The 25,064-nt window shown below is 47.2% G+C and overlaps 1 protein-coding gene across 1 annotated transcript in view; it reads left to right on the top strand.

The window, feature by feature from the left end:
• VAMP7 (vesicle associated membrane protein 7) overlaps positions 1-25,064 on the top strand; it is an 81,672-nt gene that overhangs the window by 1,179 nt on the left and 55,429 nt on the right. The gene's annotated exons all lie outside the window — the stretch shown is intronic.

Raw genomic sequence — 25,064 nt, 5'->3', positions numbered from 1 at the left:
AGTTATTGTAGCCCACAAACACTACTCAGTGTTGTAATTGATAAGGAGGTAAGCTTTTGGGTTACTAACAATCCAATAAAGGGATCAGGACCGCCGTGGAAACGGCTACAACCTTATTTCATTATTCGCAGTATGAGAAGTTGTATTAAGAAGAATGAAGACTTTTTTACTTTTAAAGTATTTATTACTACAGGAACAATCTGTCAGTACATCTAAAACAACTACACAGAATATTATAAAAACAGCAATGAGACGCTTTATCAATAACGAGAATAAAATCAACATTTCTAGCATTGTTAGAATGTTATAAAATGTTAGCTAGAACCTAACACCCTAATGCCTACTTCTATGTGCTTTACTATGAGAGCATGGAAGGCAAATCAGATTACAGTCTAGAGTTTCTTAGAGAGAAACAACCAACTGCATATCTTGTTGACCGCAAAGGTTGTCTTTGTCAGTGGAGGCCTAAAGACAGTGTTCCTCGCAAAGGGCAAACACCCACTGCAGTAACAGTCAGTCTTTCTTTCTCCGGGGCTTGGCTTTATCAACTTCAGTCTTCAGGCAAAGATGTATCATCTGTGAACTGTACCGGAAGCAGGTGTGACAGTTTCTGGCAAAATCACAGGGGATAAACTGGGTGAAGGACCCCTGCTGACACATGGTCAAGTGGCAGTCCTTATATTCAAAATATCATCAGAAATTGGGATTTCTGACATAAGTTTAGGAATGTCTGACATAGATTATTTGCATCAAGGTAGGCGTCCCAGACGTTTCTGTTTTCATATAAAGCACATGATGTCCATTCAGACTGTTGTTTTGGTTATGTCTGTATGTGTTTTTATTTAAAATTGACATAATGAGGTGTAGACATTTGACCAAGACGAATGTCGCATTTCGTGTTGTATCTATGTATTTGATTAAATAATTTAAAAATATCACAGTTCTAGAAAGATAAGATCTGGCAATATCTGTGTTAAAAGTCAGACATGTCGGTACAAAAGGGGGTGGTGATGGACGGAGCATCTAAACCAATCATACACTCACACCCAGTCAACAGATCTGGGTTTAATTCATCACCGTTCTTTAGCCCAGTCTGCCACCCCAGTTCAGACATGGCCATATGCAAATCAGTCTGACCCTGTGCCTCATGGGAACAGTCCAGCCTGAAATGCCTTCCCTGGACCGGAAACAAGCTTCCTAGCACTGGTTTCTGGCATTTCAGCCGTCTTCAGCCAGGCTTGCTTGAATCCACTGGCAAAGTGAGCAAGGGACTCACGTCTGAGCATACCCTGCCAACTTATGGCGAACAAAGCGGTACAAAAGAGGGTGGTGATGGTGAAGACGGCTGAAATGTCAGAAACCGGTCCTAGGAAGCTTGTTTCCGGTCCAGGGAAGGCATGGCAGGGAAGACGTGAGTCCCGTGCTCTCCATGCCACTGGAATCAAACTATCCTGGCTGATGACGGCTGATAGCCAAAAAACGGTCCTAGGATGCTTGATTCCGGTCGAGGGAAGTCATGGCTTCGCAGTTCGGGCCGGACTGCTCCCATGAGGCACAGGGTCAAGACTGATTTGCATATGGCCATGTCTGAACTGGGGTGGTGAGCAAAATAACGATGGATTAAACCCAGATCTGTGACTGGGGGTGAATTCCGTCCATCAATTGTTGTTTTTGCACCAGTGTAATGTAATCCATGTCATGAGTTTTGTATTTTTCCTGTGCTGTTGGTGATAACTGTGTGCAAATAAACGCTATGAAGGTAACTTCCCGTTAAGCGAGAAACTCAAACCTTCTATCCCTGATTTTAATTGACTAATACATTGTATTACCAAGATTAGAATATGGTAACTCTTCTCAAAGTAGCCCAACGTGCTTGCTGGCCATAGGCTCAAGAAAATTCCATAACTTTTAAGTTGAAAGGCTCCTTGCCTAAGCAAAGAACATTTATTGACTGGCTTGCATCCTGCACTAAGCTGTGCTCTTGCGAACCCAACTAACTTGCACAGAAAGGAACCATCTGCGTCAGACAGGGCCTGCTATAGAAGAAGAACAGCAGCCTCATTGAAACATAGCGATTTAAGAATGCAGAAACACGAAATCACTTCTCAAGAAGTGTGCCCTGGGTGTGAAGCTTTAAAAAAAGATGAAAAGTCAGTTGTTTTCAATGCCATTTCCAATTTTGAAAGTTCTTTGATTAGGTTACTTGTGCTTGTTCTTTTAATGCTCGTGTCACCCACGTGGTATCTTGGCACAAATGAAGCAAAAGCTGGCTGGGAAGCCTGTTTGCATGGACCCTGAGATTGAAATAGTCACATTTTTAGCTTCTTCTTGAAGTCCTGCAGAGAAGGAGCATAACAGATGGTTAGAAGAAGCTTGTTCCATGGGGGAAAGATAAGAAGAAATGATCCCCGGATCTGGGACGCTAGATAAATGATGTGTGGCCCAAAAACAGGGGAGGGGGGGGGGAGCGACGGTGTCTGGCTGGAGCTTAAAAGTGAATTTTCATGCTGTGGTAAAAAGGGCCTAGGTTGTGAAGAGCGCAATTGTGACAGGCGAGTTTAAAAGTTGCACACTTGTGAATGTCAAGCCAACATAGGTTTCGCAGGTGGTTAGAGACTGAGACACAGTGAGGAAGATTCAGCAGTAGCCTGGCAGCTGTCAACTGGACCACCTGTAACCTTTTGAGGAGGTGGGTGGGGTGCCTACATATACGAATAATCTAGCATGCTAGTGATGAGGACTTGGCGGGTAGTTCTGAAATCCAGAGGCAGCCACTTGAATTTTTATCTGGGAGCCTTAAGGATGCTGAAACTGCAGGCCGGCACCACTGTCACATTGTCTGCCTTTGCAAGCTAGTGGTCCACGATGATGCCCAGATTTTTGGTTGGCTGTGTCGGCTGATGGAGGGGGTTGAGGTGGATGTCCCTAACTCTGTGGGTCTCCATGCCCTTGGTCAAAGGTGTAAGAAATGCCTCTTTTTGTATGGTCACCCCACAGTTCTTGAAGATGTAATTGTCATAATCCAGGCATGAGATAATAAGTTCCTGACTAAAGGTCCTTTGGATGGAAGTGGAGAAAGACCAGAGAATCTTCTTCCAACATCTGAGGAGACCAAAACAGTGGGCTCTACCATGTTAATCTGTTCATCCCTCAGAAGCATCATGTGTATACAGTACTCGGACCCACTTTCAGATAACGTTCTTTTCTTAATAAAGCTGCCTGTGTATTAGGTCTGAACTGCACCTCATCTCTGACTGACAGGGGCGTACAAATACATCTAAGTGGCTAGATTGGCTGCTTCTAAGCTTTGTAGTGTGAAAGCTCGTGAGGGTGTTTGTTAGAAGTGATCATACAGAATGTCGTTTTTTCCAGTATCGACCGGTTTTATGGGTGGCAGCAGTTAAAAACGTTTGTTTCACAATATATCGGCAACAGACACCAGAACCTTACTCAGAAGCTGCTTGAGCAATGGCTGCGCTTCATTATGCAAAAATAGATCTTTGTGGTTTTTACACATATTCTTTACTGTGCAATGTGTAATGTTTCTGTTTCCTACTCTTCTTAGACCCTTCCTCCTTTCATAGTTCTTTTCAGATTTTTGTGTCTGGGAGACCTGGTGACGTTCTGCAAGGTACACTAGCAGAGGTCTAGATCTGAAGACCAGCTCATGTGCTTAGCAGATTTTATTCTTCTCACACTGAGCTCCTTGGGTTCTAGTTGGTTTTTAGCTTCAGACTCCCCTCAGTGAGGGAGAGCTGGAGATTGTCTGCAGAATATCGTATTTACAAAAATCTCCCCCAGGGATGTTTGGTGACCGGTAGAACCCGGTCTGGACATCTGCCCAGGGATGTTGCAAACATGCTAACTGAGTTCTGATCCTGGTGTCAACGTTGGGCCACATTATACGACCATGGCCAAGTCACTGTGTCTCCTTGTGTTTGTTACCTGTTCCTAACATTGGGAAGATTTGGTACCAAAAGTCAGGTCTCTATTAAGCTCTGAGTCGAGATAAACCTTTCTGTTGAGCCAGTTTGGGCCTCCAAGTCAGCGTTGTCTGGATGTCTTGCTGTATTGGTCATCCCACTCGCCAGTTTGTAAAGACTTGCCTTTGTAATGTGCATAAACCTAAGCCAACGCTTCACTTGCCTTGTTGGGAGTTTCCATTGTGTATTGATGGATATATCCTTATATCTTTATTGTTATTTAATAGTTCGGTTCAGTCAAACACCGGAATGATGATAGCAGACCCAGCAGTCTTACATGTGAACTGTCTGCATCTGGATCTGCAGTTCATATCTTCCATGTTGATACTGATCGAAAGTTCATGCTGTTTACTGAACCAAGGTCCAGTTTTTTGTCCATAGAAATGATTGGAGTTGTTGCGTCTTGCATCACTGGTTTTCTAGGTGAATTCTTCCATTGTGTGCTCGACCCCCACACATGATGTGCTGGAGCTTGCGTCCTTTGGGCGTTTTGATTTTAGTGGTCTTGTTTGATGCTATTTTATAAACTTGTAAAATTGATGCAAAAACAGAGTATACTGATCCTTCATGCTAGTTACCTCCATCTAAAAACTTTCAAAGTTATGGCTCAGCCAGGGACGATTAAGCCATGTGTAGAAATATAAAATGGCCATGGTGAATGTGTAGCAGACTATTATTAGGTTAGCTTCTCAATATGCAGGGTTGTGCAAAATCTCTTCTCTTTTTTTTATTTTTTTGCAGAGTTTTATATAGCGCGAACTAGACCAGAACCGAATCAGGTATCAGAGCGTTTTACATAGCACCAGTTACGTTACATGAGGACACACTTTCATATTAGGCACGGGAAGATTAAGTGATTTGCCCAGAATCTTCTGAAGCGGTTGTCTTGGTCGGCCCGTCTCTACGCTGCATTGATCTCTTCCTTCTGAGATGTGTTCCTCATCACCTCAGTATTACATTTGGTTCTCTTTGGAGCGGGCGGGTTGCTTCTTCTCTGGGGTGGGGTGCTCCCTTTCTAAAATGAGTGGGATGGGATACTCCTCTCTGGAATGTTTGCCACCTCCCCCCGCCCCTCCCCCACCCTACCAGCAGGGTTACACCATGTCTGGAATGGGTGAAACCCTTTAGGTGTAATCAGATGGACACTTCTTTTTTCCGAGATGGAACACACACATTTAAGCCATTGTTGTAAAAGGTTGAGCTCCTTCGATGAAGGGAGCCATACCTTACCCGATCTGCGGTCTGAAACCAGGATTGGGGTGAGTGTGGAACCCCTTCAGAATGGAACTATTTTTTCGAGGATGGAGTGAGGTTCAGTGTTGCTCAAGTTTGACAAAGTCAGTTAAATGTAATGTTATGGCTTGTTTGGCTGAAACAATTAACTTTAACTGACCAAGTCATCCCTGTCATGGGACTAGTTGCTGTTGATCACAACAGACCTTTCAAATACAATGTCCTAGCAAAATGCGGCATCCTGGGCTGTAGCTGAAACTGAAACCTGGTGAATCCTTCCTAGTGTTGTCTCTCAGAAGCGTGAGCAGAGAGTGTTTCTTGATCCTGATTGGATTTCCAGTGAGACTCCATTCGCTCCCAACAAGGTTGTTTGATGGGTGCAAGTGACTGAGCACAGTTCATGTGTGTGAACCGGTCTTATCTTTTGACCGGGAGCTCGAACCAGCAAGACGCAGTGTCTTATTCATACCTGGTCCAACATTATCACCTCGTACACGGAGATGCACCACAAAAAATGTGAGATGGTTGATGCCCCCATCATGTGGTCTTCAAGGGTTAATGTCTACTACTACTATGGGATGTAGAAGAACGTTATAGGCATTGCACCACCACTACACTGTTTAAATGGAGGCCTTCCACTGATGTGCTGCACATGTCACATTCAGACCTGCAGCTGTGAGCATGGTATAAACGGGTGCAAGATTGTGCCATGCCTGGAGTATCGGTGTGCCCTCGGTGTAGCAGGAGGCAATTCTTAAACAATTAGTGCTTATACCAATGGGTAATGAGAGGGTCTCTTTTGACCGACCCCCTTAGAGAGACGAGAACAATGATAGTAACATAATATTTCCCTCCATTAAGTCTCAGTGAAGGCCAGGACCTTACCTTTGGGGACTATTGATTTCTCCCCACCCCACCACTTTGGTGATAAGTCAGCCATAATAAGGCTCCGCACTTGCTATCCTAACGAGCGATACGTCCCTACTGGTGCCCGCCTTCACCATCATTGTTCTGTGCGAGCTTTGGCCGGTGTTCATATGCCAGAAGCTTGTTAAGCTGGTGCCTTTCCCAGGCGGGCAGGCTGCCCTATGAACTCGTTTCTCTGTGTGCCTTGTGACTGTTGGGCACTGCCAGGGCCAGCCGCACTCTGCTGCTGAGACTTGTGCCTGAAGTACCTGCTCCAACCTGCACCCTCTGCTCTGTGTAAAATATTTGCTCTCTTCTCTGTATGTATACTTTGCTACAGCCAAGAAGTGGGGAGCAACATTTTCTACATTGTTTGGATGAACTTTGCGCACCCTTTTTTTACTGGCCAGGATTTCCCCTGGTGAGTTTGTTGCTGCTGTGTGTCTTGCTGTTTCCTCTTGGCACACATTATGGGGTTTCCAGACTGTTCTCCTGTTCTTTATCCTGTATTTATTTGCTATGCTAATTTTGCTTGCATTATTAGTTCTCGTGTTCCACCTTCTCTTTCTCTGATTGAAGTCTTGATGTGCAGGTTTTTATTGGGTTTTAATCCTCCTTCTGATCCCGTGTGTTCTACATTTATCAAGTGTTCACATGCTGCAGTGTCATAGTTTCAATTATTGCACATCATTGCAATTTTAGTTTTTGCTCATGGATGCTCTGTTCAGCTTTTCTTGCTTTGCATTGTAGCTTTTCAGAGTCCCTCTGTTTCCTGTGGTTTTTTCCCTCTAGAAACCTCTCCTCTGCTTTGTCCACACTTTGTTCCAGCTTTTGTTGGGTCTTTCCCTCTTTGTGTTTCTCTTCTGTATGTATTCATAAATCATTGGTCTGCTTTCCTTGTGCATTGTCTTACCATGGGCCGGCATCCTTCTAACTACAGTTATGCAATCTTTCATAAAGTTTGATAAAAAAACACTATGTGCCTATACCAATCATCAGTTCGGTTGCTATTATTTATTCAGTTTTTAGGAAGCGAGTTTGTAAACTATCGTGTTTTTCACAGCTAATAACACAATTATTGTAAAGTTTCTTCCAACAGGCAGGTGGACACTTGTGCCTCGTGTTTCTACCGCATTCAGCAGCACTAACCTCGTTAGACTCGGATCTGACCACACTCTCCTTTCCAAAATCCTTCCTGGGCCCCTGGTTTGATGTCCTTTTTTGGCTCCACCATGTCTTCCAAGAGCCAGTGACCAAAAACAAAAGCCGAAAGGCAGACTAGAAAAATATAATGTGCAAAATCCCATCCCAGTGAAGGTGGCCTAAAAAGGCCTAGAAACCGTGAAGATGTGAATGTCGCTGGTAGCTGTTCAAAGGAAACTGTGTACACAGACAGGAAAATGTCTCTCACAGTCGCGGTGTCTCTGTGCGACTTCAAGGCATACCTGCCGCCACCTTTGGTTAACCACTAAATGTGGGTGGGGAAGAACTTGATGTTATGCCAAGAAACCTCAGCATTTTGTCTGCCCACCACTGTCCAGGATGTGCTCTCTACTCCCTATTAACTCCACTCACTAAGTTTCGTATCTGCCTAATACAATTCCTCTCTCCACTGTACTTCTACCCGGTTTACTGTTTCTGATCAGTTTTTTAATTTTCTTACTGAATGGCATATCACAACGCCTGCTAACCATCCCCTTTTACCTATTGTACTTGAAGAGACAAATACGAGGTCTAAACCCGTTCTTTAAGGGGACCTATTGAGTGCTTGTCTGATTATCCCCAGATCTAATTTATTCTGAGCTACTCTTACCTGTGTTTCATATACTGTGTCATATTTATTTGAGCCATAGTTTTGCCTCAGCTTTTTACTTTTAGTGCACTGACTGGCCTAATCGTGCTTTTTCCATGTTTAAAACAAAAAAAAACAATCTGATTTCACCCAAGACTCGATGGATGTGGATAGGAAATAACCCTACATCTGACATGAGTGCTCATAAAGCATGGCACACTTCTGTAAATCATGGAATACCCAATTACCCTTCATTCACTTTAGAATGTGTGCATAGGAGGCCTCATTTCTCCCCCTACGATTGGCTCAATACTGTTTTCTGCAGCTTGTGTAAAGTAATTGACTAGCCATGTGATGTCTCCAAATTCACTTTCAGGGTTTTTAATGTCTGCCAGAAACAGTTAACTCTGCATAAAAGTAAATATGTCCGAATTACGTAATCGCAGATATTTAATGCTACTTTATTCACATTTGGCGCAGACTCTTTCTGAAGCTCATGTAAAGTATCCTTACCAAGACTAATTGGCTAATTGTGTGATGACACCAAATTCACTTTGAACCCCAATATCTGATAAGACGAGCACCAACACGAGGACTCGTGATAGGCATGTCAATCATGGCTGATAATTCAGGAAATCTTTGTCAGGTGCCACAGTTTGGGAAACCATTCCACTGCCTTGATCCTTTAATACCAGCAATGTACCTAGCGGTGGTTTCCAGAGTGTCCTGAAGCGAGCGGAGAGGGTGAGCACTCCTCTATAATGTCCTCGCTGACTGTAATCCTGACAGCGCACTAACTTCAGGTGATCTTCTTAGGTGACAGGGATCCAGTGCCAATTGGATCCCGAAGCATTCTTTTTACCTGTCATTGTTGAAGATGATGTATAACATTTTGGAGAGCGTATCGTGAAGGTCGCGGTTATAAGCAAAAAGATGTCAAATATTCAACAGGTGATCCAACATATATTATATAAGAAGCTGTTATGGTAACCTCGCACACTGGGGGTTAGCAGAGTGTACATTGGGACCAATTTGTCAAACGCATAGTGACACATTCTCCAGGCAGCATTTACCTAGAAATCAGCTAGTCTAGGGCGACATTCCTTAGAAAAAATATAGTAAAAATAAACTCACCCCCATACAAACAGCAACGAGAAGACAGGTGTACAAACCCACAACATCACTGGCAGGGCAGACTCTCAATAACAGCTTCTCCTCATGCCCCCCCAGTCACCACAATGGGTGTGGGGTAGGGGCAATGGGAATGACCGCACACCCAGGGGAGAAGGGAAACCAAATCACCGAGTAGCACATACAGACTGAAAGATAGGCTGTCCATCGACATCTGACCGTTCAAACGCTCTCTCTCCTCAAGAACCCGAGGCTGTGTGTGTTCACACCACCGTAGGAGACACCACCGAGTCCAAACTCCAAGAGCTGCCAGGAGAGGCAACTGGGGACCACAACTCTCCAGCCCTCAGGCGCTTCAGCATATCATTTAATTTTTCCAAATCTCGTTCCACATACTCATCTGTGTGTACGAGACAGAGCCGCCGCTCCCCATTCACGCATTTCTGCCAACACTGATGTACCCCTGGCGGACTTGGACGTGTCAAGTGAATATCGATGCGCCACTTGACCATTATCGATCCCAGCAGGTCAAACCTATGACCCATCTTACCTCCCCGCTTGGGAGTCGGGAGCACACCAAATAGGCAGTGCTTAATCTTGGCCTCCAACTGGACGCGAGTAGGCTCCCGTACCATCCCCCCTCTTACCAGTAACTCAACAACCTGTAGCACCCCCATGTCATGTGCAAGAATGCGGCTGGCTCTTCTCTGCATCTGGGACATGCTGCAGGCTGAGTCGCAGGAAACCTGTGGAATCGCTGGCCTGTCAAATAATTGCGTTGCAGGTAGTGGGTTTGAAGCACGCGTTGCTGACCACCTCCCGGACTTGTGCATAGGCTTGCCACCACTTCCCCTCCCTGAGGGGTTCGGGCAAATCGTCTTCCCATCTGTTTCGGGCACTAGACACATTCGCCCTGCGGTCGTCTTTCTATAAGCAGGATATCATGCAGTGGGAGGAACCGGGTCCTGTATCCGCCACAATGTCTGTGACTCTGCTGGTTTCATGGGAAAGCCGACCCAGACCTTGCGTCCTATACGAGATATCTTGGCATATTGTAGAAATTGGCTTAGCCATAGCTGGAATATTGCCCGCACCTCTTGAGTGTGAGAGAGGCTTCATTGAGGTACAAATCCCTAGCTGTGGAACAGCTGGCCCTCAAACCACTGTGTGAGATCCATCTCAGTTTGGATCTGCTGAAAGCAGGGATGCTATTTAAGGGGCAAAAATCTGGCATGGGGGCCGCGCACAGTTCATGTGTAACCGGCTCTTCCATACCTCCACTACCTGTCTAGCAATAAAGGGGACCTGGCCGAGGCTCTAGTCTCTTACATCCGGTACCCATGGAGGTCTGCATCTTCACCCCACTCTGCTAATAGTGTATTTTTCCCGTTTGGGCCCCCGATACACCACTTTTCTCCCTATTGTAATAGTCTGGCAAAGTAGTATAGCCGCAGGTCAGGAAGGCCCTGGTCCCCAAGCTCATTGTCTAATTTCAGGATATCCAGCTTCATCCTACTCCTCTTACTCTCTCCCACCCGGGACACTGGAGGCTGTTTAGCTTTGTGAAGGTGGATTCCGGCATACGACCATCAATTCTGCAGGACGTAAAGACAGTGCGGCAACAGTACCATCCGATTCAAGGCCACCCAACACATAATAGACCAAGGCAGACTGTTCTAAAAACAAATGGACATCTCCATGTTTTCGAGCACGGTACCCATATTAAGGTGATAGTTGGCCTCCGGGGTATGAGCCAGCTGGATGCCCAGGTATCGAAAGTGACTACACTACCATGGGAGTTCTGTCTCGCAGACAGCAGCTCGGTCCACACGAGCCAAGGCCGCCAGGTCGAAGATCACAGACTTCTGATGGTTAACCTGCAAGCCTGAGGACAGTCTAATTCAGACATGATTTCCACACCGACCTTCATGGATGGGTGACATATAAGGAGACTATGTGGGAGCGACCCCCCTGCTTCTATGCCCCAACGGGACATGTCGCTGCGCAGCTCGATCGCCAATAGATCTTGCATTTACGCAAGTTTGAGCTATTGACATTGCAAATAACCATGCCTTTTATTTTTTTCTAGTTTTCAAAACCTAAATAAAAAGCATTTTCATTTACAATGCCAATAGCTTAAACTTGCGTAAGTGCAAGACCTATGGCATTGCAAATGTTTGTTTTAGAAAGGAAGAGCGGGGTGGGGGCGCTCTGTGGCAGATCAGAAGAGCGATTCCTTCTCCCCTCCCTCTAGCCCGGCTTCCCAAAGACAACTTTGGGAGCCCTTTCTCTCTCTGGGGGAGCACAGCAGAGCCCTGAGACCCGCAGCTCCTCTTCCCACGACTCCTAGTGAAAGGACACGCCTCCTTGACATTGGCAGCCGCACAGCCCCGTATCGCGGGATTTCACCCCAGAATCGAGGCACGGACAGGTGCTGCGAGCGAGCACGCGTTCTAACACGAGCATTATATATTTTATGTTAAATGGCTCCAAAACTGAACTCTGCATCTGCCAGTGTGCCACTGACGACCAGCCTCTCTCAGATGTGTTAAATAATCAAAGACCCGTTTTGATGTGTCCAGCCGTGCAATGCAGCTAAGATAACAGGAGCGCTGTACACAACCTTAAAAAACATATAGTAACAACGATGCAGTGCAGTGGGCAGCTGGACAGATAGATGCCCTAAGACGGGTCTTCCCGACCCCACGAAACAGCTGTGTATTGGGAGGTCCTACCCTAGGATCCAGGCACAAGCTCCAAGCATTGAACGCAGCGTGTGCGCGAGCACAGGAGAAGGAACCCCCCCCTCTCCGGCTTCACCGGTTCCAAGCTGAGGTGAACGACTGAAACCTTTTGTTTCCAGCGGGGTGACCTTCACCCTCCCCAGGCCCACTGGGGGCCTGGGGAGGGTCGGCCGTGGCTTGACGCGCGTGCCAGCGCACCTCCTAGGTAGCCTTGAAGCCGCTGGCGAATGCGCTGGCATAAGTGTCTCTGGTGCCCTGCCTCTCCCCACAGGAGGAAGGGGCCAGAAGCGGAGCCCTCCAACCGGCAAGGCGCTGTATTTTCCGATTTTTGACAATCCCTCTTCTCAACTGTTCTCTTAGCTTGAAGACGAGGAGGGTCTTGTGGTGACAGTAGAGACAACTGCGTCCAGCGTCTCACATCAGTACAGACCTGCACGGCCCCCAACCCTTTAACAAGCATTTATAATGCTATAGATGTTGTGTTGTATTGTAAAAAAGAAAGAGTGCAGTATCCCTGAAGCGTGCACCCCGCTCCAAATTACAGTAAAAAATAAAAATAAACGGAGAGTGGTGTTCCTAAAGCGGGCGCCGCGTTCCGAAAAAAAGTAAAAAATAAATAAACGAAGCGCGGTGTCCCTAAAGCGGGTGCCGCGCTCCGAAATAAAGTGAAACATAAATAATTAAACTGAGCGTTTATATTTGCATCGCGCTTTCACTTTAACCCCTTCTTCGTCATGAGGCACAGTGGAGCTGTACTCATGACGAGCTTACGGCCGTGGCACTCCCACGCGCGGCTAAATCCCCGCCTGTGCGGGGGTTCTATTGCAGTGGGCAGAGTCATGACGAGTCCAGCTCGTCTTGAGCACAGCTCCAATGTGCAGCATGACGAGCTGGACTAGTCATGAGTACCGCAGCGCCGTGTGTGGCGCCTCCCCCCCGCACCGCAGGGGAATTGGCCCCGCGTGGAAGGGGTTAAGTGAGAGCGCGATGCAAACATAAAGAAGCGGCCGCCCTTGCCAAACGAGCCTGAAATAAGCTGTCGCCATTATGCAAATGATAAGAAATCGTGCTTACCCACTAGTTAAAGGAGACTGTGTAACGCCGCAAGTAAAACATCCAGTCCGGATGGGCCTTCCGAGAAGGAGACAGGGCGGTAACAAAAAAGTCTCATTCTGAATCACGAGCCAGTGTTTACCATAAACGGTGACGCCAGCCAATGAAAATGATGGGCGGGGCTTCAACTCCACTTCTGAAATATCCTGATTACAAGAAGCCTCGCAGAGCGAGCAGTGCATGCGCCTCGCAACACAGGTCTGCAAGACTAAAAAGAATGGCGACAGAGGGCACTTATGCCCCGTTCAGTGGGGAAGCACTCCGAAATCACACTCCCAGTCCGAACTTGTGCCACTGGTTGATTATTCAACAACTTCACCCAGGCCAGGAACACCAGTCTTAGCCCCGTTCTCCCAAGTACCTCCCAGAGATCCCCCCAGCTGAGTGTATTGAAGACGTTTTCAATGTCCAGTGCCACAGCAGCAGCTTAGACATCAGTCGGCCACTTTGGGCAGCACATGAGACAGTCTCTGTAGGTTCATGTGCATCCTTATATGAAGTTTGTACTAGTCTTTGGGATTGCTAGATGGAGACAGCCTCCCATTAGAATTGAATGATGTTTTATTTTTAAAGCTGTGGACTTTTTTTCAAGCGGTACTCTTTTTTTTTTTTTTCCTGCACACTTTTGTTTATGCAGTATATTCACAGTATCCTGTTTTTGTTGTTGTTTTTGTGTTTTTTAAGAGTATCTGTGTTTTTTAATAGATTGCTTGCACTATTTTAAGGGAGTCTCTGTTTATGCTTCATTATTTTCGCTGCTATGCCAATGCTAGAATTTAGACAGGAAAACTGTTAATGTGAAAAGCACCATTAAACCAAGACCAAAGAAAGTCAAAATGAATCATAGAAGTCCTGAGTGTGTTTCCGTGATCACACACCCTCTCATTTCCCCCTATTAGAACTCTGAGAAGAAAGCTACGCACACACACTCTCCCCATCGCTCTCGCTGTAGCACAATTTATTTCCCTCACTTGGTAAAAATATGAGTAGAAAGATGGCCATACCCATTTTGAATACTGATCTTCTTGACTCTTTGTGCCATAATATTAATAATTTGGTAAAAGTACCCATAGTACATACCTTTCTCTTATCTGTTTTAGGTTGCAGTACAATAAACATTTAGCAAATAATTGTGTAGACGCATTCACTAATCCTGATCAAAGGTCTACCCGCCTATTCAGAGCCCATGGGGATATTGTGGCTAATCCGGTTTAAACTGTGAATTGCCTACTTTTTAGGTCTCGCCCTGGAATTAGCATCCAAAGGATGCGTCCAGGGTTGGAGACGTATAGTTAGCTGTCTCGAGGGAAGGACGGACGAGAAGGTGCACGAGTTTGTCCAGGCTGGATTGGTGTGCGCGAACGCGCACGTTCCGTCCTGCGCCGCCCTCCCATACTCCCAGCCTAGCATGTATATGTGTATATATATATATATATATATATATATATATATATATATATATATATATATATATATATATATATATATATATTCACTCACTCACTCCTCCCACACACGCATACACACAGACTCCAAGGCGCACACACATACACAGGCCGCCGCCGCGCGCCCACACATGCCCCCCTCCCGCCCTCGCAGGCCAGCCACAAAGCGAAGCCCCACTCACCGGCAGCAGGACTCTTCCTCCCTTCTTCGGCACCGGGGCGCAGGGTAGGCTCCTGCCTGCTCCGGTGCTGCAACCAATCGCGGCTCTTCCGTGGGAGGCGGGGTAGGCTCCCGCCCTCCTACTTCCTGTTTCCGGTTGTCGCGCCTGCCTGCCTGACTTCCTGGTCGCAGGCCGGCAAAGTGACGGCGGTGATTTGCGTTATTTATATTTTTAGTTAGTTATGCATTTTTATATAGCGCGGACTTTACCCGAAGGCACGCGGGGTGAATAATTTACTCTGCAGATACAAAGAGATAACTACAGTGCAGTTCAACAGGCAAAGTTTCCAGCTGCAGCGACTGTTTTTTCCGGAGCAAACAAGAACTCATGGAGACCTCTGGAAAAGTAAGCATATAACTAACTTTCAACTGCAAAAAGATAAAATACTTAAAACTAGACTTGTATGTTTGTCTTTATATAAAGAAAACACTTTTAATAATCGAATGCGATTGCGAGGTTGCTAGAGTCCACTTATGCACGGGTAGAACTTCGTGCACAGAGCACTCACTGATACTGATTGTGCGAGTTTGAACTCGTTAGTCTGCTGTGTAATTGCCTTCGGCAGAGTTTGCTTAGTCCTGTATGCCCTAATGACAAGCTCTGCTGGACGTTATGCCTCACTCACTAAATGCTCTGTGATAATCTCACCCTGTCTTCACTCTTCAGCCTCAACTTTGGCTTCTCAAACGTGACCAGAAACAAACACCACGTCACTTCAGCGGAGCGCGCAGTTATAGCAGAAAAAAAACATTCACTCACTGTTGTTTGATGAAATTCACAGTGGCGTAACCGTTCACAGAAAACTGTAACTTTTTGGATGACATTCGCAACAATCGTGTAACAGCTCACAGAATATACTGTAACGGTTTTATAGAAACATATATCCGTCGGTGGCAGGGACTATAACCTTGAGGTATATATCGACTATGATTCAATGCGCTATATCTGTAAAATGTACAAATTACACACAGCGTTATAAACACCCACCCACAACCTGACTCACACTGATTCCTACAGACGATCCAGGTCACTGTAGGTGCTATTGCATAATATGCTGGGTGAAAAGAAAACTACAGAAAACCCACCATTCTGGAAAGGCTAATGGTCTTGGGAAAGTAAATTACGTTAAAAGTGAAATGTAAACAGAAGCGACCTCGCTGACATAGGCTGTGTGTATTATTGGGACAGCCTTTTAACGATGTGTTGTCCCCAGTAAAGCTTAGGAAAGAATATAGGATCCCATAGTGCCCCGCGCCTCTTTAACTACAGCTACGGAGGGACCCGCCCCACCCAAAGCCCTGCTGGTTGCTGTTTCATTTTACGTGGACTACAACTGTGAAGCAAACGGAAAATAAACTGGAACCTGTTAACTCCGTCTACAGACGAGATCGTAGCGCGGTTCAGGTTCTGCACGGCGAAGTGTGCTCTTATGCATTTCTGCAGCAATGCCCACTTGATTAGTGTAAAGTCAAGGGGCCGAGGCCACATACTTTGGCAATGAGGACACTGTACTTATGGTAACTGGAACTGGCTCTGAGCACCTGCACTCAGGCCCCTTCATTAACTGCCACGTCACTCGTGTTTCCTGTGCTGGATGGGTGTGGGTGACACAAGCTTTTTCAGGCTGGATTCGTGTGCGCGAACACGCACGTTCCGTCCTGCGCCGCCCTCCCATACTCCCAGCCTAACGCGCATGCATGCATGCACACAGACAGACACACACACACACACACACGCGCACTCGCACTTACACTTACACAGACACGCAGGCACCCAGACAGGCAACCCCCTCCTCCTCCTCCCCCACAGTTACACACGCATACACACAGACTCCAAGACACACACACGCACGCTCACTCACATACACAGCCCAGAAGTATTTTATTCACAGTAGCTCATTTCCCCATCCCATTATAATACTTATCACGGCTCAAAAACACAGCTTTAATGATATCACATTCTCTGAGAACTTTTTGGGGATTGCGCCTTAAGCACTATTTTATAGCCTTGCTGCTTTCACATGCATCCTTTCTGCTGCAGATTGCCCTCACAACTTCTATTGTGAACAACAGAATCTGCACTTACTCTTCCAAGTCACATTACTTGAATGATTTAAGGCAATACATTCAGGTTACATTATAATTTGTAGGTGTTGGTTTCAAATGCTCTTTCTGGCAGCATCTTCCAGTTCTATGTTAGTAAATATGATTTGAAACGCTGCAGAGGGTCTTGTCCAACCATTATGTATTTAACAATTTTATTCAGTTTCAAAAGCTGCTATTTACAATAGTTCGATTTCACTTTTCATTAAAAACAATCTTACTGCGGCTAATACAGATCATGCGTACTCTGCATAATTTTAAGAGGTGTGCCAGCGTAAAGTACTCGAACAACAATGACGTCTGTCTTATAAATGTCACAAAAAAATGTTAATATTTCACTTCTGTTCTTGGGGTTTCGTGAAAATACAACACATATTGCATTACAAATGCTATAGGTGTCACATTTGTGAAAGTTAAAACTATTGGCATTGTAAATGACAAAGCTATTACTTTAGCTATTTTCACAACCAACACATAAATAAAAAAAATGTAATTTACAATACCAATGGCTCAAACTTTCCTAATGCGAGACCTATTGCATTGCAAATGCTTGTTAATGATTGTGGGTACAAACAGAAACTACATAGTATTATTCATCTATATACAGTGTCTACCAAAAAACGACCTTGTGACATTCTTCAACAATCACATGCTTGTATTGCCTTGTTTTTATATATTCATTGTGACTAATAAGGTTCAAAGACTATTGCTAATTTTTATGATGGTTCTTCAGACTCTAGAATGCAGGAAGATGTCGAGGACATAAGCACTATGATCAGATTGTTCAATTCGGTCCCCTTTCCAAGACGAGGTAGTTTTATGGGTGCTTAATGGAGGCTCTGAAGCAAGGCCGGTGTTTCATCATCGGAGAGAATAGATGTAGTTTCTCGATTGCAAGGCACTACTGCGGCAGTATATGGCTTCTCCAGATTTCAGGTTGACAGAATTTTGGTATATGATCCGCCTGAATACAGGAAGAAAACTGAGGTAATGGCCCCGGGGCATAGAATAGAAGAGAGAGTTGAACGTGAAAGGAGAATTAGAAAGATATGCTGGGTTAAATGGTGACTGGAGGCCACATGCGAACCACAGTGTGATGGTAATGTTTCCCAAATATGGGCATGAAACAGGAGAACCTGTCTTATAAGAGGAACAGGTGGTAGCCTTGCGAGACTTCAAGGTGACTAGTGGAAATCAAAGGCCTGCATAAAGTGCTGCGTACTTCTGTGTGTTAGCATCATCAAAGCCCTTTGGGTAGGAGGTAATCGGATGGTAGAGTAATGGAAAGGGAAGAAGGCGCCCTAGAGAGCACTCCTATCCAGCATGCCAGGTGTGATTTTCAATAACCTGGTTTTAGTGATGACTTAAGAAGCCTGGAATGGCGAAGGCAGTTGTGAGTCTTGGCTTCTGACTGGCTCAAAAGTGGTTAAATGGCTGAGGGCATTTTCTGTAGACTGATGAAAATCGGCCTACACATAGGCCAGGCTGAAGAAGGAAATTTAGGGGCTTCTTTTTCTAGTCCTATCTGCATAGGCAGGGGTTTCATGGAGAGGATCTTTTCCACCACACTTCTCATAGCCTACCAGTCATATGGACAGTAGATTGTTATTGGCTGGTTGTAGGCATCTGCCCCCAGTACTCCCAGTAACAACCTTCCAGGGTCTGCCAGTAAGCTAGTGCTGCTGCTGACCACAGACATAATTTTGCCCTCCTCCTGCTGCTGCTGAGCTGAGCTCGAGCAGGGAAAGGTAGAACAATAAGGTTCCTGTCGCAACGGGGGGGGCCTTGCAACTCCCTCAAAGCCTGACCTGTCCTCTCTACAACTTTGAGGCCAGTAACCCTCGTCGGAACTGCTGGGACTGACCCCCTGTGCACCATGTCGACGTGCGTTGGCAAGGCTTGTTTGCTCTGCATTCCAGGGGCTATAAGAAGTTCCAGCATCTCTCCTTGCCAAGATCAGCGTCCTCACCGCATCCTCTGCACTCTGAGCCTACATCTTTGGTGAGCTGCTCGAGGTCCTCTTGCGACTCCTGTGCCGTCGGCCTGTGGGTCCTTGGAGAGTCTTCTTCTGCTCCATTGGGTTCCCCTGCTTGCTCGGGCCTGCTCTGACTCTCCTGCTTGTGGGGAGTCCCTTGAATCTCGCTATTCCCAATGTTGCTCCTTGTTCGCTTTCCACAACTATTGTAGCTGCCAAAGGTTGTTGGTGCTCCCGGCAGACACCTGACCCCCTGGTTCTTGCCTTCCGACGTGGGGCAGCTCGTGCTAGACTCCTGGTCTCCCTCAGTCGCCTGGTCCTCACAGCTGCAGCAAAAAGGTCACCGGCATCACTCCTGAACCAGCGACATCAATGGGCATTGCTCCTCTGTGCTTCCTGGTCACTTTAGAGTGGCATAGACTCTGTCACCTCTGCTTGCAGGTACTCCTTTTCAAGAATCCACTCTCTGATTCCACAGGACTCTTGCACAGTCTTCGCCAGCGGCATCTTTTCTGAAGTCCTCCATTGAGGTCTACAGCGGTTGCTGAGGCCACTTCGTACCTTTGCACCCAGCTACCCTGGTGTAGGTATCCTGCTTTTCTGGGGTATCCACGGGTGGGGTGACTCTCCAACCTGCTGTCTCCCACAGGGTTTCTTCAGGGTCCACTGGGAAGTTTCCTTTTTCTTCAAAACTGCAATGGCGACTTTCCCGTTGACTTCTGTGGAGTACGCGACTGTGTTTCCACTCTGCACACAGCCTCTGTGGAGTCCTGAGTACTTACCATGGGTGGTTCCTTGTGTCCCCAGCAACTCTGAGTCTCCTGATCTAAGTCCCGACTTCGGTCGCAGTTCACATTCCACTTTTTAGGTCTCTTCAAGACATGTTGTATTCAAGATATGGGCATGAATCTCTGCCCACTTTCCACTCATCTTTCTAATTGGCTCCAGTTACTGTCCTTTGTAAATTATGGCTTTTCATTGGTCAATAGGCTTAGTAGTCCCTCCTTAATACCTCCTTTCATCCTTTTTTAACCTCCCATTAGTACTGTCCTGTTACATGCCTTGTTACTCAGTAGGTTTTATTTACGGGTTTTGAACCTTATTTTCTTAAATGTCTTTCTTCTAGCTGCTGTTGCAGGCATGACGGGCTTTCCCCAACCAACCCTGTTTTCTTGAGAGAGCGGCTCCCGATCATGGACGCTGCACTTTATCTATTAAAGATGCTTCCTCCCCACTTCACGGCACGGGCGCCACGCTTGATGTACCATGGCGCCCACTTAATTTAATATGTATGGGCACTGTGCTTGATCACAGTGCCCGCTTAATTTAAATATGCACAGGTGCCACGCTTGATCACGGTGCCTGCATAATTGAAATATGCTCTGTAACGGGTGCCTCACATGATCATGGTGCCCGCTTAATTTAAATATGCACTGCGTGGAGCCCGCTTAATTTAATATGCATGGGTGTCGTTCTTGATGTTATAGCACGGCGCCCACTTTGACGTCATTCGCCTGCGACAAGGAACAGGATAGGAGCTGCAGCCTGAAGTTAGTTTCGGAAAGTACGATGGCGGAATGAAAGAAAGTTACCAGTTCATGTGTATTCAAAACATTTTTAAATGTCTTGCACACCTGCATCATTTTTTGCTCTGCTTTGGTCATCATGTGGAAAAATACCATGTTATGTAATTAAGTATTCCAGTCAGAATAATCATACAGTACCTTCATGTTTGATGACAACAGAAGATAAGCGTGCGATATGAAATGATTGGGCTTAAACTGCACCAAAATTGCTTCTACGATGGGTGGTATACATCTGCGAACTGGAGATGATTTTGGATTTTAAAATTGCATGTTCATAATGGAACAATTGTTATTCTTATTGAGGATAATACATACTGGGGGCTAGAAAGGCATAGCACCAAGTTATCGTCAGAAAGGTACTGGGGTTATGCAAACGATTAAAGCAAGCACAATTTGAGTTGTCGGCGCAAGTGCACACAATGACATCTTCACTCTAATGCCATTGTAAGTAGAGGATCTGTTCTTAGCCATCAAACAAATGTAACATCATGCCAGTCAGTATCGCACCATGTCTTTCTCATCTAAGCCTCAAAACTCCGCAAACGAGCATTTGCAATGTAATAGTTCTCGCATTACTGAAAGTATCAGCTATTGGCTTTATATGATTTTTTTGCAATGCCAATAGCTCGAACTTTGAGTAATGCGAGACCCATTGAATTGCAAATACTTGTTTAGTATTTGGTTTGGCTTATCACTGGAGACCACTGTAGTTTGTGCTACTTACCTTATTTGCAATTGAAGTATTGTATATTTGTGTTGATATCTCCGGGTAGGAGATATACCAATGTGTTAGTGAGTGTTGTGTAATAAATAGACATATTTTTGTATATATATACTGTGTGGTTCTTTTTCGTTTAACCTACACTACATGATACGATCTGGCAAAGCAAGCAGCTTAGCACTCCTTCAGGATAAGCCTGAAGGTTGCCCTCCACAGCCACTGTAGGAGAGTAGGGTCTGCTTCCTATGATCACCCCCACTTTTTGCTGTGATACTCTGGTTTTTCGACTTTAGTGTGGCTGTGCGCCTGCTAATCAGACCCACAGCCCTGCTGTTCTCTCTCTAAATTGATACCATGTACTTTAGGTACATACCAGAATGGGTATTGGGTCACCCTTTTGAGTCCCTGTATAGTGTACCATAGGTACCCAGGGCATAGGTGCATCCAAGGCCTACCAGGGGCTGCAGCATGTATTATGCCACCCCTGGCTGGCCCTCTAAACTGACACCACAGGCTGATCACTCAGCTTGGGTAAGGTGGTGTAATCACCCCTTACTTAGATATAGTATGTCTATATCTACCTTATATATAGACACATAGTAACCTATAAGTCACTCCTATGGCAGGCCTTATCGATCCTGGAGGCAGAGTGCTTGGTTTTATGTGAGAGGGTGCCCTAGGATGAGCTGAGCCCCTCTGCAGCTTTCGGAACCATCTCCTTATAGCTGTTCTATGATATAGCCATACCATATACTCTTAAGTGCATTATAATCCTCGCGGTTAATGTTAACTTTGGTTTGGCTTTATCAAAACATGTTGTGTAAGGTGTTAAACACTTTGGAATACTAACCCTATAGCCCCCACCCCTCTTTCCCCAACCCCCCGCCAGTCCTGGCGGCGCGGGTAGCATTCCACCCTTCTAGAGGGAGAAGACCTGTAGTTACTGCTAACCCCGGTTAAAGTAAAACAGAGCCTCAGCATCACAAAATGGATGCTGCTGCCACAGACACGAGTCTGACCTCCTGCTGCTGAACGAATCTCCGGCAGGGGATGCCTGGACAATAGGTTTCCTCCCCATACAGCCTGTAGTGTATTGGGGCAGGGTGGGTTGAATGGAAAGATGCTTTTCCAGACACTGCCTCGGGCACACAAGGTGCTCCATGCATAGCCCGGTTCAAACCAGTTGCTGGGGCACTCCAGCCCACTCTGGCGTGAGATTGGACAAAGGGAAAGGGGTGTAACCACCCCCTTCCCAGGTCCACCCATAGGAGGGATCTAGCAGGTAATCCAGCCCCTTAACTGAGTATAAGTATAGGAGCTGTGTCCCCAGGACTTTAGATTATCCTGGAACGAAACTTTGATACAGAACTCTTGGACCTTCGACATTCTATTCTGACTAGAAGACGGAAAACATCTCCCTTGTGGTCAAGGAGTGACCTCCCTGTGCACACAGGCACCACCAGTAACTTGCCGGTCTGCTTTGTCGACGCTCCCGCCAGAACCCGAAGACTCAGCGACACAGGAACTGGACTTCCAGACTTCTCTGACTCCGACCCACATCCACAGCAAAGCTGAGACCCGTGGCGGACATGAGAGACGTGGGACCGGACACCCTGGACATCCTACATTTTGCTAACTGCATCGACTCCTGAGGTAACTCGCAGTTGTGCATTGGGGTACGAGAAGCCCCAGACCTGAGCACCATTTGCACCAAAGCTCAGCCCTCCTCACTCCACGAGTGCCGCGTGGGGCCTGCTCTTGCATTTCAGCTCGACGCGTCTTCCCGGTTGCTAGCCCGTTGGCTAGTGAGTCCCCTGAAGAACTTCCTTTGAAACCAAACTGCTTCCCTGGTTGCTCCAGGCTTGCTCCAGCTTCCCTGCAAAGGAGAAGCTCCCCAGACCCTGCTGGTCTGCACCAAAGCCAATCTTCACTTTCTGCATGGAATGCGTTTGCCAAGGCTTGTTGGGTCCAATCTGGATGCCGACACCGCAGTCAACTAGATCCTTTGTGGGACAGCTCGAATCCAGCTCCTGGTCGTCGTCGACACCTCCTGGTCCTCGAGGCTGTAGAGACAAGCTTCACCTCTTCACCTGAGATCATCGCGACATCGCCTGGTTCCTTCCTGGTACCTTCCTGGTCACTGGCTAGTGACCCAGACTCTGTCCCCTCTGCTTTCAGGTTCTTCAGATCTTCGATCCACCTTTGGATCCGCCCCAACACTTTTCCTCTGGTCGCCTGCAGCACTTCTTTGCAGATCTCCATAGAAAACATCGACGAAACCCGACACCAAAAGGCACCTATGCACCCGGCTTCCTTGGGTGAGGTAACACGAGTACTCAGGTGCTCCCATGCGTCTTGACTCTCGAAGTGTCCTAGTCTAAAGGGGTTTCGTCGTAGTCCATCCGGAAGTGCCCGTAAACAGTAACTTTGTAACTTCTTTGTTTCCCATTATAAGTCAATGGCAACTCGCGAATGTGTTTAGACACTGCACGCGTCTCCCGTGGGTCTCCTACTGCCTAACCTTTGGTTGTTTAGTGTAGCCCCAGCGGTGCCCTAGGCCTACTTACTACTTCTGTCGTGGTTCTTATACCACTATTTTAGTATATGGGTTGTGAGGCCCTTAGGGCATTACTGTTGTTGGACTTGGCCCTTATGGCAGGTTCACCCCTAGACTTTTTGCTTGTAATGGTGACCTGCTGATGGTGATTTTTGGGTCTCGGCGCACTTTTCCCTGTGTCCCAGAGTAAAAGTACGTGCGTGTAGTATGGCTGGCCTGCCCTCCCATAGGAATGCATGGGGAATGTGTGTGTCCATGTTAGTTCCTGATGTGTGGGGAGTGCAGGCTCGAGTTTGGTATGTGTGAACTCGTGTGATCGAATGCTGCGAGATGGTGTATGCGGCATGTATGTGTCTAGTGGGGAAGTGCCACTTCTAGACATGGCTGTGTGTGTGCAGTGAGGGTGTTGGCGTGTGATTGGCTGGAGCTGGCTGGTGAGCCTGGCTCCAGGAAGGCTGGATGGGTCTGCCCGGTGGTGAGTGGGAGATTAGCATGCTGATGGCTGGGGAGGAGTGTACCTGTGTCCTGAATGAGGCTGGGTTTTCCCCTGACAATGCTGGCTCCGCCCCCCCCCGTGGTGCGTCTAACGACCCTAGCCCTGCCAGTGAATAGAGAGGGTGGTTGAGCCCATCAGCAGTGCTCACAGACCAGCTGCGACTGGTTCTGCCCCCACCCTGCACCTACAGACAAAGGATTTACTGTATAAAAATGGGGCTGTGTCCCCACAGAGGTTGTTCTCTTCCTGGATCCTGAGGTGGCTGCTGCTGCTGCTGGGCCAGAGGACCGTCACTTGGACTGTCTCCCTGCCTGGAGACCCAGTGAGCTGGCTCTGGGCCCAGCCTTGCCCCCCCTGCCTTGCTAAAGGACTTTCTCTGGACTTGTGCTGTCCTGTAGCGCTGGGAGCGCTTTTGCTTTAACCCCTAGCGCTGGGAGCGCTTTCCCTGCACCTCTAGTGCTAGGAGCGCTTGGGTTTGCTTCTAGCGCTTAAGAGCGCTTTATTGGGCTTGTAGCGCTTTGAGAGCGCTTTACGTTTACCCCTAGCGCCTGAAGCGCTTTGTTTGCTGCAGCCGGTGCCCACCCGGCGTGTTTCCAGCGTTATTGCCCTCTGGCGCCTGGAGCGCCTTATTTGTTTTGGCCGGTGCCCACCCGGCATTCACCTCGTTTATTTGATTGGCGAGGGAGCCCACTCCTCGTTGTGGCCCCCGGGATCACCGCCGCAGCCCCGGGCTGAAGAGAAGCTGAGGAGAAGCCGGGGGAGCCACCGCTGACGTCACCCGGGAGCCGCGCTGCCATTGGTCTAGGCTGCGGGAGGCTCGCCGGGCGACCTGCGCGGTGATTGGCTGCCCCCGGAAAGCAGGAAGGAGGACGGGAGCTCACCCCGCCTCCCTCCGACGTGCAGCGAGAAGAGTGAGGCTGGGCGCGAGGTTCCCCAGGGCAGGAGAGCCCCGGAGAGCCAGAGGAGCCCCGCCCGCGACCCCAGAGCGACCGCCGGAGAAGTGCTGCAGGGAGCGAGGCTCCTGTGTGAGGAGGAGAGCCCCGCCCGCCCGGAGCAAGC

This window comes from Lissotriton helveticus, chromosome 10 (assembly GCF_964261635.1).
Source record: "Lissotriton helveticus chromosome 10, aLisHel1.1, whole genome shotgun sequence".
NCBI lineage: Eukaryota > Metazoa > Chordata > Amphibia > Caudata > Salamandridae > Lissotriton > Lissotriton helveticus.
This window is presented reverse-complemented; position numbering and strand designations above follow the sequence as displayed.